The sequence below is a fragment of the Fukomys damarensis genome, unplaced genomic scaffold (genome assembly GCF_012274545.1).
Source record: "Fukomys damarensis isolate Sample0158 unplaced genomic scaffold, DMR_v1.0_HiC HiC_scaffold_39, whole genome shotgun sequence".
NCBI lineage: Eukaryota > Metazoa > Chordata > Mammalia > Rodentia > Bathyergidae > Fukomys > Fukomys damarensis.
In genome coordinates this window covers 123,402,357-123,418,350 of record NW_022900951.1, presented here as the reverse complement: position 1 = coordinate 123,418,350, position 15,994 = coordinate 123,402,357, and the positions used below count along the sequence as shown (strand labels likewise).

Below are 15,994 nucleotides of genomic sequence, written 5' to 3'. Positions count from 1 at the left end.
GGGTACCATAAGGTTAACAAGTCATTGACCTTATGGTATTTCAAAAGTAAGATTGTAAATACACACTGAGAAATAATGATGATGATGATATTCATTTACTGAATACTCGCTGTCTTTCAACCACTCTGCCAAATGGTTTATATGCATTTTCTTTTCTTATCCTCAGAATAACCCTGACACATTGTTGCTGCTGGTATTATACAACTTACGGGTGAAAGAAAATTGGTGTTCAGAGAAGTGAATGACTTGCTCATGACGCAGAGGTAGTAGTAGTCAGCACTTGAATACTTTTTTTTTTATTGAGTTTATTGGTACATTTAGGGATACAGTACAGTTACATTCATTGTTGGGATCATGTACCTTTACATGGCAAGTCTTGATTCTCATTTTTTCCCCTTACCTCCGCCCTCCCTTCACCCCCTCCTCCCCTCCCCATCTACAAACGCTTTATTTTCATCTTTTCATTCTCTCACATTTTTTTCTTTTCCCTTTTTGTTCTCCCCCTACGTATCACACCTTCCCTACACCTTTAGCTCCTTTCCTCCCATTTCTAAATGTCAGTAATCTTATTAGAATCTTATGCATTGTTGCAGAATATTCACACCAGGGAATACTTTTATTTTTCTAACTCAAAAAGCTTATGCTGTTCTCTGTGAGCTACTCGGTCTCACTGTCCTCTGAAACGTTGAACAGTCTTCCTTTTGTAAGTAGGCAGGTGCCAACAACAAAACTTTCTATTACTAGAAATCAAGATTTAGAAAAATTTGATCAAGGATAGCTGATGGTCAGGGCTAATAACAGTATGGGTTAGTATGGGTTAGGTTTTTGCTGTAGTTACAAATAACCCCTAAATCTCAGTGGCTTAGCAGAGAAACATATTTCTTGCCCCTGCTGCATGCCTGACCCAGGTCTCAGGAACTCTGCTCCCTGGTATCACTCATACTGCTGGTCCCTCGGTCTTTCTCTAGGCAGCCATGACCACAGTGGCGTCAGCCTCCTTCGTTGCTTGCATGCTTTATTGGCCAAAGGAAGGATTCAGACAACTCAAGTGGGAAGTGGTAAGTTACTTTCCCCACACTGGTTGCGAAATGTCAATCCTACCACATGTGTGCCCAGAAAGAGGAGAACCAGAATATGTGGGAATAGTCCTGTTATTACTGTTGCACTTAACAGCAGTCAATTGAAATCCTTCTTATTTTTGGTCCTTTTCTCACTAAGAATTTTCCAGTCTGAGATTATGATAAATGGTCCTAACTATATTTTTGCATTGATTGTCCTATAGAGCATTTCCACTGTTTTTGCCTGACATCATTAACTGCTCTTTTTTGTCCAGAATCTATCAGATTTCTCATTGGGAGTTTAATTCTAGTGTAATTTCAAATCATGCTATTGAATTTTAATTTTGTTAATATTAAAGCATTTCAATTGTGTTTTAAAAGTTTTGCTCATAGCAGGTTTGCAGTATATTGAAAGTAGAGTCTAGTCTTGCTCTTGAGATAAGCCAGTGGTGGAGGTATTTCCGATTTAATATAAAGTGACAAGAAAGCTTGAAGTGGGGTGGCTGGACAAGGCAGTTGCTGGTGCCCCTTTGTGCTGGTGGCTACCTCATTAGACCACAGGGGTGAAGTGAACACATAAGCACCAACAGTCAGGTTGCCCTTCTTTTTTTTTTTTTTTTAGAAGTAGTGAGTACACTTTTATTATAAATGGGAGATGGTAAAGAGACATAGAGGAAGGTTAGCATCAAAACTGTACTTGAACTAGTAGAATGATGACATCAGAAGACTGTGACAAATTTTCTATAATATAGAGGAACTCCTAACAAAACAGTTAAGCAAAGAGATACTCAAAACCACTAAAAATAGCATATGATGGGTGGAGGATGAGGGGTACACTCCTGTAATCTCAGAATTTGGGAAGCCAAGGCAGGACAATCACAGTGAGTTCAAGGCCAACCTGGGCTACATAGTGAGACCCTATCTCAACCCCCGCTACAAAGACCTCAAAACAAAATAGCACTAAAAATAAACCACAGACTTAACCTGATGTAATAATTACATTAAATGCAAATGGCCTAAGCACATTAAATAAAACAAATCAAAGGAGCAGATTTAAAGAAGAATTCCAATTATCTATCATAGCAAAATTTCTTTCAAATCTCACAAGGCAAGTGTGAGGTCAACCTGATTGACCAAAGATGGCCTAGGACAACGGTGGTGAACCTATGGCATGCCTGTTATTTATTTTTCTTTAAAAAGAAAAGATATTAATGTATGAATCATTTTTTTAAACTAAAACCTCAGCATTCAGGTTTAATTGCTGCATTGGCATTTTGCTATAAGTAAGTGGGTTTGGGGTTATAGTTTGAGCACTAAAAGATTTGCTATCATTGGCCTAGGAGATTAGTAAAGCCCATTTCTGAGCAGGTCACAGGGCACAACCTTGGGGCATTTCTTCAGCTCTCTCCTACTGTGTCTGCTTCCTGGATGCAGTGCAGTGGGCAGCATTGCTCTGCCATGCCCTCCTGCCATGATGTTTCTGTTTTGGGGCCAGCCTTGCCCTTCTTTTCTTTTTTGCATTAAATTTATTGGTACATTTTAGGTATACAGTACAGTTACATTCATCATTGGGATGTTGTACCTTTACATGATGTATCTTGGTTCTTATTTTTTCCCCATTCTCCTGCCCTCCTCTTACCCCCTCCACCCTTCCCTGTTTACAAAGATTTTGTTTCCATGCTTTTCCTTTTCTCATATTTTTTCTTTTAAAAAGATGAGATCTTATTTCTTAAAAAGATGAGATCCCAGGTTAGGTAGAACTCTTGAAGACATTGATGTAGGAAAAAATTTTATGAACAAAATCTCAGTTGCCTGTGAGCTAGCACAAGCAATCAACAAGTGGGATCTCTTCTTATTAAAAAGCTTCTGCACAGCAAGACAAACCATCAGCAGTGTGAAAAGACAACCCACAATGTGGGAATAATTCTTCACCAGCTCTTCCTCAGAAAAAGACTACTATCTAGAATATATAAAGAATTTAAAAAATTATATCTCCCAAATTTAAATACCCAATCCAAAAGTGGGCATCTGAAATGAACAGACATTTTTCAGACGAAGAAGTAGAAATAGCAAATAAACATATGAAAAAATGTTCAACATCACTGGTCATTCGAGAGATGCAAATGAAAGCAACACTGAGATTCCACCTCACCCCAGAAAGAATGGCTGCTATCAAGAAATCAACCAATAACAAATGCTGGAGGAGTTGTGGTGAGGAAGGAACCCTTCTCCATTGTTGGTGGGAATGCAGACTGGTGTGACCACTATGGAAATCAGCATGGAGATATGTCAAAGGACTAGGATTAGATGTCCCATTTGATCCAGCTATTCCCCTGGGGGGTATCTTCCCAAAAGAATTAAAAGAATCATACCACAGTGATATATGACCACCCATGTTTATTATTTTTTATTTTTTTATTTTCTTGTGAACCGGGGATCAAACTCAGGCCCTTGTGCTCGAAAGGTAGGCAGCAGAACCACTATGCCAAATCCCCGGCTCTCACCCATGCTTATAGTGGCACAGTTTAGCTAAAACTTGGAAACAGCCCAATTGCCCATCGACTGGAGACTTGATAAAGAAGATGTGGTTTTTCTATAAAATGGAGTACTATTCAGCTATAAAGAATGAGAAACTAGAGACATTTATAGCCAAGTGGATGAACATTGAGGCCATACTCTTTTTTTTTTTTTTGTAAGAGATGATTTGTTATTTCTACAAGCAAAAGGGAGAATGGAGGTAATTAGATACCAGTGATATAAACACATATGTTATTTTGTTGCAAGATATAATCATATCACACACATCATAGATTGACAGTTTTATTTTGAAAAGATCAACCTAATTATTTCTAAAGAATTTTGTTTAAATCCCATCATCACATTTCTTTTTTTTTTTTTTTTTTTTTTTTTTTTTTTTGGTTTATTTTTTTCAGGTGTTTTTTTTTTTTTTTTTTTTACTTGCAAGGCAGGCCACCGAACTGCTGAGCTAAATCCCTGGCCTTATATTTCTGATTACAATATAAGAAAGCTGTATTGGAGAGTATGTTCCATGTACAGTGTGTTTTTAATAGTTTATTTAAAAATTTCTGTAAGGCATTTCCCCCCTTTCAGTTTACATAGGCTAATAGTAAATAGCCTCCTCGATTTTATGCATCAGTACTTAATTGAAGGATAAATGACCTCCATAAAAAATATGATACCTATTATTCTTACGAATGGATGTTTTAAATTAAAATATTATATACAAATAAAGAAAAAGCATGTCCTTAAGGAAAAGAAAGTTTTATAACCTAGAAATTTTGTCTGTGATGTAATATTGTTGAAAAAAAATTTATGGTCTGATCTAGAAAGGTGGACATTGTCTTGTTATCTTTTATTTACAGAAAAATAGTTTCAAGCAACCATGATACTTCTATAAGAAAGTTAATCACCTTTTTTTTCAATATGGATGAACAAATTTTTTCTGAGTCAGAAATCCTTTTCTATTGGAATATTTCAGATAACTCCAATAGAATCCTTGCTGAGAGCAAGACATCTTTTTCCTTTTTTAAATTGAGTTTATTGGTACATTCTAGGTATACAGTACAGTTACATTCATTACTGGGATCTTGTACCTTTACATGACAAGACATCTTTTTCTTGAGGCCATACTCTTAAGTGAAATAGTCACACGTGCAAATTCCGAATAGTTTCTCTAGTGTTAAAAACTAAAACTGTAAATAAAGATCACATTGTGTAATTGATAATGTGAAATAGGAAGAAAAGGTCTAAAGGAGTAGGGGAAGTGGGAGGGGTCCGGGAAAAGTAGGAAGGGAAAGGAAAATATATGAGAAAAAGAAAAAAATGGAAAGCAAGTCTTTGTAGATAGGGAGGGAGGGAGGGGGTGAAGGGAGGGCAAGGGAATGGGGAAAAAATAAGAACCAAGATGGATATGTAAAGATAAATATTTCCAACAATGAATGTAATTATATTGTATACAAGAAATGTATCAATAAAATTAATTTTAAAAAAGATGAGATCCCAGTTGTTGATTCTTTGTGCTAGTTCCTGTGCCACTGAGGATTTGTTCATAAAGTTTTTTCCTATGCTAATATCTTCAAGAGGTCTTCCCAACTTATCTTGCGTTTCTTAATGTGACTTTTAAAGCTTAGCAATCTAAAGAGTAATATTTAAAATGTCCATTTTACTTTTGCCATGTTTTCTTTTGTATTTACTGTTTATGTGATTACAGATATTGTCATTGTCCATTTGTGGTGCTACAATAGGACACCGTGTCATGGGTAATTTATAAAGGCAAGACATTTATTTTCTCACAGTTCTGGAGGTTGGGAAGTACATGATGAAGGTATCAGGATCTTGTGCCCTCCAGCGGAGAGGAGCACTATTTCCTAGAGTAACAGAAGGGGCAAATAAACATAAGAGAGCCAAACTTGTCTTTTTATACTAACATTAATATATCTGTAAAGGCAATGCCATCATGACCTAAATACTTCCCGTGCCCCCATATTCCACCAACACTGTTGCATTGTGGATTGAGTTTCCAACACATGTATTTGGGAGACACACTCAAATCATAGTACATGTTCATTGTTAAAAATTTTGGAGAATATAGCCCAAGCGATAAAGAAGGAAAAATTACTAGGAATCACTGTATTAGTCAGCTTTGCATTGGTGGGAGAAAATACCCAACACCCATAGCTTAAAGGAAGAGACGTTTAATTGAGCTCCCAGTTTCAGAGAACTCATAAATGGTCATTGGCTTCAAGGTATAAACATTATGGCAGAAGGACATGACAGGAAAGCTGCCCACTCCATGGCAACTGGGAAGCAGAAAGGAGAGGAGGAGCCTGAAAGAGAGGAAGGGGCAGGGGACAGCAGAAAGCCTTCAAAGGCATGCTCCCAGGGACCTAGTGGAAGAAACTCCAATTAGGTTCCATCTACAAATGCAGTGGACTCTCGAGTTACAACCAGGTTAAGACTAGAATTTTCGTTTTAACTTATAATAAAGTCTTGAGTTATGACCCAAGTGCCAGTCTTTTCTGTGGGCGGTTAACTGAGAAATCCTGGGCCAATGTCCCTCTAAGGACATCGAGGTCTGCCTGGAAGAAAGTGTGTCTTCAAATTATATAGGAGAGAGACTGTGAAGGCTGTGAGGAGGAGCCTGAGCCTTCGGTTGATCCTGTGGTTGATGACGCTATAGGCTTGCAGGTAGACAGTGGTGATGCCGAGGAACTGGTGGGGCAACACTCAGAGGAACTGTCTACAGAGGAACTCAACAACTTCTGGCAGAGTAACAGAGAATGGCAGCTGAGGAGATTTCTGAATAGGAGGGGGAGTAGCAATAATCAGTGCGGTAAAGTTCTTCTTCTGAAACGAAGGAAATCCTGAAAAAAATGGAGAGAGCTAGAAATATGTGTAGAGAAGACCCACCCAGACAAAGAGCCAATTGTTGCATTTAATTGCATAATGACAATGTCATGTCCTACCCCAGAATAGTGTTAAAGACAGAAACAAACAACCTAAGGCCAGTTTTTAGCTCTGAAAAGGCTGAGACCCAGTGCGCCAGAAGCAGGTCCGAGTGGGCTGAAGTCTCCTGAGGAGAGAAAGGACACCAGAGAGCCAGGTTCCTGATTTTCTTACTGAAGGGGACTCTCCTTCCAAACAAAAACCACCTTCCATTTCATCCTCCTTTCTTGCAAGCCAGAGATGTCAACTTGAATGGTGAGTACAGCGTGAAATTGTGGTTTCTGATAAACTAGGCATATTTTGTAACTTTTTGGCGAATACACTAGCGAAGTTATTGGTGTTTCTGGTAAATTATGCACATTATACAACCCTCTTTTTTTATGAAAAGGTTAGTTAAGGGGTGTTTTGGGAGGTTTGGAATGTGTTATGGATGTTTACATTATTTCTTATGGGAAAAATAATCTTGACTTACAACCAACTTGGCTTCCAACCAGCCCTAGTGAACAAATTGAATTTGTAAGTCAAGGGTCCATTGTATCCCATTCAGCTCTAAATTTATCAGTGGGTTAAGCCGTTGATGAGGTTAACATGTTCATGATTCAATGACTCTCTAGCCCCCCCAACATTTGTGCACTGGGGATTAAGTCCTTCATTCATGAATCTTTGGAGGATGCTTCATATTTGAACCAAAACAATTATTAATGAGCCTATTAAAAATAATTACTTTAAATATTTTGGAAAACCTTTTAATTATTTTTGTATGCTTTGCCCATTGTACTCATCCTCCAAAAAAAAATGAGTAGCTCATTATGTATTACAGTGGTAAATGGTGATATTTCTTCACAGTACTTATTGAAACCTGTAATTACATATTTGTGTATTTAGTGTTTAACACATCTGGAGCACCAGAGTGTAAATGCCATGAAGAGAGATTTGTATTCTTGTTCACAGTTGTATCCCCAGAGCCTATCAGAGTGCTTGAAATAATAGGTGCTTGATAAATATTTATTGAATAAATGAATAAAACATACAAAGTTTCAAATGATGTAATTGAATTTTTGTTAAAATTTTGCAGCATTTCAATTTTAATTTTTGCCCTTAGAGCATTTCCAATATATTTTAAATTGACGTTCTTGTTATACTTGAAATAAGACAAATGGTGAGAGTATTTATATATTTTAAATAAATATTTTAAAAAATGTAAGTCATATTTTATAATTTTAATCATATCACATTATTTGTATTGTACTGTATTTCATAATTATTTTTCTTGTTAATTGTGGACGTGATTCTTGATGGCAGAGTAGTATAATAGAGTGGAATTTATTTAACAATTTCTTTAATATTGGCTATTTATACTATTTTTAATATTTTGCTCATATACATACTGCTGTATATTGTACATACTTTCTTGGGAACAGTTCTGAAATATCTTTAGGGAAATGAGAAGTGCTAAGTCAAAGTTAATGAATTTCTTTAAGGCTCTTGTTTTATTGCACTTCTGAAAAATTGTACTAATTTATATTATCACCCACAATATATTATGGGAGTATTCTTATCTTTGTATTCTCACCAACCTCATGTATTATAATTCCTTCTTATTTTTGACAGCTTTAGAGAATTAAAATACTATTTTACATGCCTTCTGGGGTCTGTTGAGATCTTTTTTTCCTCCTTATTTGTAAGAATTCCTCATGCATTAAAGCCTTGATCCTTGTCTGTAACATATACTAGAGCTGTTTTCAATCTCATTTTTGTTTCATTCCTATTTATGGTCTTGTTGAAATAAATACATTTAAAATTTATATGTAGACAAGGTAGAGGACTTTTTCTTTATACATTCAGCCTCACTGATACTTAATGAATTGCACTATCTAGCCCTGATTTGATCATTGTACCTTATACACATGTATTTAATTATCACAGTGTCCCACAAATATGTGCACCTAGAATGATAGTTTATAAGGATAGCTTTAAAAAGAATTATTATTCTTCCCTTGAGATAAAATTTTCACCTATGATGTCTAGCTTATTTTCTCCCAATGGTTAAATCTTTAATATTTAGCTTTTGAATTTCTGTGGTATATATAATGATATATGGTCCAAGATAATAAAATCCATTTTCCCCCTCATAGTTAACCAATCTTACTAGCTCCATCCAAACTCCTCTCTAGCTTGGATTTCAAATTCCTCTAAAATGGAGCTTTATTCCTAGTTCTGTATAGATTTTGCTTGTGAATGGGATCTCCTTTTAAGATTATGTATTTGCTGGCAGGCAAAACACTCTAACTCCTGTGCATTTATTTTGTAACCACCGAAGTGAATTTTCTTAATAGCTCTTGTGATTGATTCTCTTTAATTTTCAAAGTAGAGGTAGAATGTGATAGTATCTACAAATATGATAATTTTGTCCTCTAATTTTCATTACTTAATTTCTTTTTCTCATTTTTTTATACATATATCAATGGAGATAATTATATAAAGTTGGGAACATATGGAACATGAAATTTATGTGCACATATGTAATAGAATGTATGTGAGATGTAATATATTTATAATATTGTGAGAATTTCCTTAGTGGGAATTACTTATTTCTGTAAGAAAATCCCCATTTTAATATTTGCATAAAATCCTATGATGTAATATATAATTTATTTTTATAACTTTTTGTTTTTAAAATTTATTTTTATTTAACTTTTGATTTTGATTTTATTTATTTTTTGGTACTGGGAATCAAACTCAGGTCCTTGCACTTGCAAGGCAGGTGGCAGCACCACTGAGCTAAATCCCGACTAACTTGATTTTGAAGTCATTTCAGATTTCCAAAAACTCACAAAGTACTTCAAAGACCTCTCATATACCCTTAATATTTTTATATAAATATCAAAATCAAGAAATTAACATTGATGAAATACTATTAATAAATGTACATACCCTTTATAGATTTTATCACTCTATGGATATAATGTTTTTTGGTCCAGGGTCCAATCCATGACTTCATATAGCATTTAGTTGTTATATATCCTTAGATATCCATAATATGGGACAATTTCTTTTCTTTTTTTTGAAGCAAAACTTTTATTGGTACATTTTAGATATACACAATGGTTAAATTCATCATAGGGGATTTGTACCTGTATGTGATATATTTTGCTGCTTCTTTTTTTCTCAACCTCCCACCTTTGATCTCTCCTTCCTTTTTTATCTTCAAAAGTTTTGCTTCTATTTTTTCTTTCTATTCTCTTTTTCTCCTTGTAGCCTTCTTTTCTTTCCCCCTCCTCTATCTCTTTTTCCCTTTCTCATCTGAACATATTCTTGGGACAATTTCTTTGTTATTATTTTTAGTTATTCTCAAATTTTGGTCAGAATTGTTCATTTTGTAGAATGTTGTTCAATTTGAGTATGAGGTCTTCTTCTGATGAAATTCTAAGTTTGCAATTTTGGAAACGATTTTAGAGAGATGCTAATTTGCTGGGGATCCTATTGAGGGCTTACGATACTCCTATGTCCTCATATTAAACATTTGCCATTGTGAGCATTCTCCACAGTGAAGGTACTGTTTATATACTTGTTAATTATAAGTATCTTGTGTGGATAGATTCTTGAGGCTATGAAAATATCCTGTTTATCATCATAATTTTATCCAATAATTTTAGTATCTATAGTTTTTCTTGAAACAGTTATTGTGGTAATATTTTCCAAATGGTGTTTTTTTTGTCCACAATACCTTTTATATCAGTTGAAAGAGTTTTCTTTTATTCCCCCATTATTTATTCAATAAAATACTATAAAATGGAAGAGGCACCAAATAACCTAATCAATATCCAGTAGAGGCCAAAATTGATGATCAGTAGAGGCCAGTCTTGGACTTCTGGCCTCCAAGACTGTGACCCACATAAACCTATTTTCTTCATGAAGAACCTTTCCTCTAGTATTCAATTATAGTAACAGAGAACAGATTAATACAGTTTTAATACAATATTTTAGTTTTTGTCATTACTTGTACTTTATATATAAATCTATAAATCATGCATCATCATGTAATTCAAAAGTGTTTGTGTGTTAATCTGTGCAGCAGTGTGTGTGTGTAATATGGATAGATAAGCTTACAAATATTGGCATCTGGCAATAAGCTTACATCTGGTGGATAATGCTAACATTAATTGACTTATGTTCATAATTGGTTTATACATACTACATAAACATGAGTCTTATTTTTATTTTAAATATCAACTATGTATTTGTGATGCTTTTAATAGAGATTGAATGACTCTGATCAGCTTTTATTATATTAAAGACCTGTTATTTTTACCATATGCCATAGAAAAATGATCCTCAGCTTCCAGTTCTGTTACCATCCCCAGAGGGACCATTCAAACTTGTAGGACGAGTTGAATTTTGATGGGCATATACATCTGCCAGATGTAGGGAAGAACGAGACGAAGGCCAAGAAGATCAAAGAGCAGGGGTTGGCAAACAGAAAGGAGCATGTGTGACAGACGGTGAGAGGGGAGGGATGCTCAGTGGAGCAAAGCCAACCTGGAGGGAGACCATTCTGTGAAGAGCTGGCAGGAGTGGAATGCAAGCCCTTGCATTCTCCTGCAGAGTCTGCTTGAATGTTTCAAATATGGTTTGCTTTGAACTTGGTTTATAGTCTCAACCCTTTGACTCTTGTTTATCAAACCAGGAAGGGTGTCAATCCAACCTCACTCAAAACCTTCCTGACAGAAGAGAGTCAGTCAAGATCCAGAAACTAAACCATGTATTTCTTTTGAACACTCCCCTTCTACTTTTTCAATAAATACATTAGGTGTTCAGTTTATATATGATGAATAAATATTTCTTGATTTCCTCAAGAGTTCCTCACATAAAGCTTTGCACACAGTAATAACTGGCTACAAATTTCCTTGGCAACTATTATGTACCTGAAAAAGCAGATGACACTCACCTCAGAAGTTGCTGTGAGGATTATATGAAATAATTTGTAAAAAAAACCCGTGTAACATTGTATCTGTTGTGAGACTGATTTTCTGCTTGAGGAAATGGAGGCCCCAAAGTCACAGTTAGGAAGTGATACTGTAATTCTTGCTCGATGTTATCCGGCCCAAAGCCCATGCTGTCTTCGCTGTCCTATGCTAGAGTGAGGTGGGCTAACCTGTGTGGGATAGTGACACTCTTTTTTTTTTTCCTCATTGAGTTTATTGGTACATTTCAGGTATACAGCACAGTTACATTCATTATTGGGATCTTGTACCTTTACATGACAGGTCTTGGTACTCATTTTTTCCCCACACCCCTGCCCTCCCTTCACCCCCCCTCCTCGCCCCCTTTACAAACACCTCATTTCCATTTTTTCATTTTTCTCATATTTTTTTCTTTTCACTTATTAGCTTTCTCCTACCCTTCCCACTTTCCCTACACCTTTAGTCCTTTTCTTCCTATTCTCTGCTCCAGAAACACTTTAAGCTGGTTATTTGTCTACACTCTTTGGCTAATTAATTTGGCACTCGCTTAAATCCAATAAAAGTGATTACAGTCAGGTTTCCAGAGAAAAGAGTGAAACAAGCAGAGTAAAGAAAAAGAAATGGAGAAGAAAGGAGGCAGAGGTCCTCATTGTATCATCATCTGCCTGTTTTTCAAATTAGACATTCCAAGCTCTTCCATCAGTGTGGTTTGGTGTGTCAATCTAGGCACTTTTCCAATGCTTGGAAAAGGCACAAAAACTTTTGTTCATCATGAAAGAATTGTCTCATTTCCACCTACAGTAATTGCCAAGATGAGATCTGTTACAGTCATTCCAAAGAATGACTGCTTGTCCTTGCCCAATGCCACATAGTAGAATTCAGGACCAACTATGTGGGTCAGAGGTTCTGTGGCTTGTGAGGCATGCTTGGCTTTCATTTTTATTTTATTTATTTAAAAAATTAAAAAGGCTTGCCTTTCCTTTAAGATCATGAAAATTGTTTATAATCATCTATCTCCAGGGTAAGTCCAGGGCACTTCAGTCACCATAAAGGACCATGTGGTTTTGAACAGGGCCATACACCTTCCTCATTCTTCAGACACAAAACCTAACCCTAGATAGAAGAAAGGATTCACCCCATGTGACATAGCAAGTTAGTGGCAGAACGGGTTGTGAACTCAGTTTTCTGACTTCTGTGGGGAAAATGAACTTCATCTCAACTCACTGAAGAATGTTGAGGGATTTGAATAATCATATGTGCCAGGTAAACTGTCAGAGGAAACTGTAGAAGGTGCTAATAAAGAACAGAATGTCAGAGTAAATTGGATAATTACAGAAACCAAGACTTGACAGTAACTACTGTCAGGGTGTGTCAGGTATGTGGACTATCTCCTGTTTTGTAAAAGTAGGATGGTGTAACACAACTATAGCCTAACTGTATAAAGAGAGCTGAAAACCCAGTCAAACTTTGCAAACACTTGCTAGCTACCTGCATGCATTCAGAGGATTTGCTCTACTTAACATTACAATCAGTTAATTCTGCAGTTACAAATTGGCATGCTCTTTTAAGTTTTGACATGTTTTAAAATTTATTTTCCCTCAAAACTTCTAAGCTGGCTCACTGCACTGCAGACAACCCTTTAACTTCTTGCCTGTTGGCTGTTAATGATCCAAGAGTTTTTCAGCAAATGAGCAAGTGGTCTTGTTGAAATAAAACAAAACTAAACACATCGTTCCCCTGTTCCTTAACCTTGAGTATTCCCTCAGTTCCATCTCCTACGAATTAATAATGCTATTGTTGTTTTACTTTGGTGCCCAGTGTTCTCTGCTGGACACTAGGCATTTCCTGCTCCCTAGAATTCATGGACCACATGACAAATAGGCACGGTGAATGCTGTGGTAGAATGAAATAGAGCCTACAGAAATGCCTGATCATAATCCCTTGAAACTGAAAATGTTATCTTATTTGAAAATAGAGTCTTTACATAAGGTTCTTGCGATGGAGAGATTATCCTGGATTATCTGGGTCGGCCAGAAATGCAGTCACAAGTAAGTTTATAAGAGGGAGGCAGAGGAAGATTATACACACACACACACACACACACACACACACACACACACACACACACAGGAAAAGGCAATATAAAGATGAGCTGATAGAGATTCGAAGATTGAAGTGATGTGGCCACAAGCCAAGTGACATCAACAGCCATCAAAGGCTGAAAGAGTCAAGGAATGCTAGAACCTCCAGATGAGGTGTGGTGCTACCTACATCTTGATCTCAGACAGGCAAAACTGATTTTGAGCTCTTGGCTTTCAGAACTGTATGAAAATAAATTTCCATTGCTAAAGCCACCAATTTTGTGATAATTTACAGCAGCCATAGGAATGAGATGGAGCCCATTACTCTCTTAGTAAATAGTAAAGGAGAAGGGCTCAGATTCAATCTAGAATGAGTTGGGAATAAGGTGGTAGTGGGAAGCTTAAGGTTTTTACTGTGGTTGGAGTGAAGTTGAGAGAGAGAGAGAGAGAGAGAGAGAGAGAGAGAGGCCATTCATGTTTTAAAATATCTATTTGGGCCAAAGGACAAAGCATCTAATTTGCTCAGATACTGGGTAGAAGGAAAGGGGGAAAAATGGTCTTGAAAGATGTTGGAGGTCAAAATAAATGGTGTTCGACATGTTATCACAATAACCTAACTCATAGTTGTTATGAAATTTAAATGTCCTAAAACAAGTGAATCCTCTAGAACAATGCTTCATAAAATAGGTGCCTGATAAATATTAGCTATGTTATTTTTACCATTTTAAAATCTTTTTTTTTCAGTTTTCTAAGCCACTATTGGAGTACTCAAGAAGTTTAGTTCTGAGCTCTCTTCTTTTCCCACTGTCTATTTTTCTCCCATGGTGTTTTTCTTCATCCTTGTAGATGTAAATGATATATGCATTTACCTGTGCAGTAAACCTCTCCTCAAGCTTCAGACCATCTCCAACTCCCTATTTACAGTCTTTACACGGATTTCTTATAGGCATCTCAAGCTCATATATCTGCTCAATGGAACCCATGCAAATACCAATTCCTTTCTCCAGCCTTCCTCGCTTTGGGGAATCACACTACCATCCTTCCTGTTGTCCAAGCCAGGACCCTGGAAGTTACCCTTAACTCCTCTCCACCAGAGTCATCACTAACCTCACTTGGTTCTACTTCCTCTCCATCCCCACAATTTACTTTATTTCATTTCCTTAAAACATACCATTCATGCCAGTCCTTTTGATCGCAATTCCCTTAAAAAACCCACAAGGAGACCAGCACACCCACTTTGAATCTCTGTTTCAGTGGCCCTCCGTTTTGGATACACTTTAGAATCCCATTTTTTTTAATGTTCTAATTGCCATTCCATTCTTCAGACAAAGTAGGCCAGAGTGCCTAGGGCTGTGGCTCAGCTGTCAGTAATTTTACACTTTCTTCTGGTGGCCCCAATATGCAATCAGTATGGAGAACCACTGTGTTGAACTCAGGAGAGAGGCTGGGCCCTCGTATTGGAGCTAGTAGTGACAGAAGTGACGGACTTTCAGAGCTGCATTTCTAATGATTGCCTTGTGGCTGCCAGCTCTCCTAAGCACTTGTGACTAGACAGTAAACACTCCTTTCTTTTCTTTTACAAAATTGACAATATTGTATTTTTATGTCTTTAAATTCTGATAAAAACACAGAGCATAAAATTTCCAATGATAACTATTTCTACGTACTGTCACCTGTGTTCATATAGTGGTGCATTTACCATCTTGTAAAATAGAAACTCTGTACCAAGTCATGCAGCTTGTGAGTGACAGAGTTGGTACTCAAATTTGGGTCTGTCTGATTCTAAAACACTAGCTATTGAACTATATTTGGGGGAACAGTTCTTATTCATTTTTCATGGCTTTATTGTGGTTCTCATCATATATATTTAATAGTATATGAATAGTATATAACTCATATACTATTCATTATATATTCATATATAATGAATAGTATTCAGTTCACCCATTTAAATTGGATAATTCAAAGGCTTTCACTATGCTCACAGAATTTTTCAATCAATTGTACAATACCTTAATTACTCTGAGAAAATAAAAACCTGTACCCTGAGTCATCACCTCCTATTCTCCCTGTTCCATGCCCAGCCTTAAGCTCCTAGCAATCTCTTTCAGTGTCTGCAGATCTGCTGATAGTCAAATCAGGTATTATATGGTCCTTTGTTCATGTAACATAGTCTGTTCCAGCTTCATGAATATTGTAGTGTGCATCAGTATTTCCCTTCTTCATATGATGTAGATATCCAATTTCATGCATATACCACAGCTTATTTTCCGCTCTATAGTTTATGGACATTTGGGTTCTTTCTACTTTTTGGCTGTTATGAACAATGCTTCTGTGAACATTAGTAAACAACTGTGTGATGTACTTTCCATGTCTCTTAGGGATATACTCAGGAGTGGGGTTGCAGGGTCTTGTGGTAACTCTG

At 36.4% G+C, this 15,994-nt stretch overlaps 1 long non-coding RNA gene across 1 annotated transcript in view; it reads left to right on the top strand.

Moving 5' to 3' along the window:
* The window catches only part of LOC117284740, a 20,827-nt gene extending 19,619 nt beyond the window's left edge, over positions 1–1,208 (top strand). The window contains exons 2-3 of the long non-coding RNA XR_004515828.1: positions 167–263; positions 969–1,208. This is a non-coding gene — a long non-coding RNA (uncharacterized LOC117284740). The remainder of the gene's footprint in view (positions 1–166; positions 264–968) is intronic.
* Positions 1,209–15,994: the final 14,786 nt, after the last annotated feature.